Here is a 1,905-nt window from a genome sequence, read left to right on the forward strand (position 1 = left end):
AGATTTTTAGAAGATTTCATGCAAAACTTAGAGTTATTTGTGTGATATTTTGTCCCCGAATCTTTGTTAATCTCTACAGGTTCCAAAAAAAGTAAATAATGCTAGGTTTAAGATTATTGTGCTGATGTCTTAGACAAAATTTTGTCTCTGTTTATGGTTTTTATTGTTGACTCTTTCAGGTCTACAGTGAAAAGGACACAACGAGGATGATATGAATGTCTCTTTTGTTAAGATAGGAGCACTAGTAGTTTTTCATAACAATACATTGATGGAAAAGAGACAGTAATTTTCAAGGTTTTTAACACAATTAAAGAAAAGACCCAGTGGTGCCCTGCAGCAGTCCGAGGGCTCCTGGCCCCTCCGCCAATCTCTTGCCCTCTTGGAGTCAGCCCAGGCAGACAGCAGCGGTGGCCATGTTTCTGTCACGCAGCATCGAGACAGACCACAAGGACCTCATCCATGATGTGTCTTTCGACTTCCACAGGCGCTGGATGGCAACCTGCTCCAGTGACCACAGTATCAAGGTCTGGGATAAAAGTGAAAGTGGAGATTGGCAGTGTACTGCTACTTGGAAGTCACATCATGGGTCTGTATGGCATGTGACATGGGCTTATCCTGAATTTGGACAAGTTTTGGCTTTCTGTTCTTTTGACCGTACAGCAGCTGTTTGGGAAGAAATAGTAGAAGACTCAAACAAGAAACTTCGAGGACAGAGTCACTGGGTGAAGAGGACAACTCTACTGGACAGTAGAACATCTGTTACTGATGTGAAATTTGCTCCCAAACATATGGGTCTGATGTTAGCAACCTGTTCAGCAGATGGCATAGTAAGAATATATGAGGCCCCAGATGTTATGAATCTCAACCAGTGGTTTCTAGAGCACGAGATCTCATGTAAGCTGAGCTTCAGCTGTATTTCTTAGAACCCTTCTGTCTCTCATGCTCACTTCCCAATGATCGCTGTGGGAAGTAATGAAAACAGTCCAAAGGCAATGGCAAAGGTTCAGATTTTTGAGTACAATGAAAACACCAGGAAATACGCAAAAGCAGAAACTCTTATGACAGCCACAGATCCTGTTCATGATATTGCCTTTGCTCCAAATTTGGGGAGATCTTTCCACATCCTGGCAATAGCCACCAAAGATGTAAGAATTTTCACATTAAAACTTGTGAGGAAAGAACTTACTTCTTCTGGTGGTCCCACAAAATTTGAAATCCATATGGTGGCTCAGTTTGATAATCACAACTCTCAGGTCTGGAGGGTGAGTTGGAACATAACAGGAACAGTGCTAGCATCCTCAGGAGATGATGGCTGCGTGAGGTTGTGGAAAGCTATTTACATGGACAATTGGAAGTGTACTGGTATTTTGAAACATCACTGGAGCCCAGTAAATGTGGGTTCTTAGCTGGGAAATTGAAATTCTTCACTAAGCTCAAATACTCCAAGTCTTCAAAACTCATTACTTGTATCTTCTTCTGGCAGAAAGCACAGCTGAGTACAAGCTAGTTGGAGTAACTTTGCTGTTTTGCTGCTTTTTGCATGCACACAGGAATGGAACTTGAACTCCTTTTCCCCTTACCCAGTGAGGTTTTATCTCTCCCAAGATGCACCAGCAGCTTGGTCATTAGTAAACACAGTCCAAAAGGCCTTTAAAATTACAGTGCATTTAATTTTTTTGTAATAGTCAGTTTACTGACACTATAAGTGGAAAGAATTTTTGTTGAGACATCATTACCAAACTAACTTGGGTTTAAAAACTGAAGAATGGCTACTATCCTCATAAATAAACTGTTGGGAGGAGGGAAAACATAGTTTTATTCTAACTTGGAGAAAAAGAGAAAGGGCCCTGCTCTTCATTTAGAGGCTAGGGAGGAATCCCAAGGTTACAGCTGTATCCTGAAATG

At 41.4% G+C, this 1,905-nt stretch overlaps 1 pseudogene; it reads left to right on the forward strand.

The window, feature by feature from the left end:
* The first annotated feature begins 413 nt into the window (after positions 1-413).
* Positions 414-1,572, forward strand: LOC100763286 (annotated as a pseudogene).
* Positions 1,573-1,905: the final 333 nt, after the last annotated feature.

This window comes from Cricetulus griseus, unplaced genomic scaffold (assembly GCF_003668045.3).
Source record: "Cricetulus griseus strain 17A/GY unplaced genomic scaffold, alternate assembly CriGri-PICRH-1.0 unplaced_scaffold_124, whole genome shotgun sequence".
NCBI lineage: Eukaryota > Metazoa > Chordata > Mammalia > Rodentia > Cricetidae > Cricetulus > Cricetulus griseus.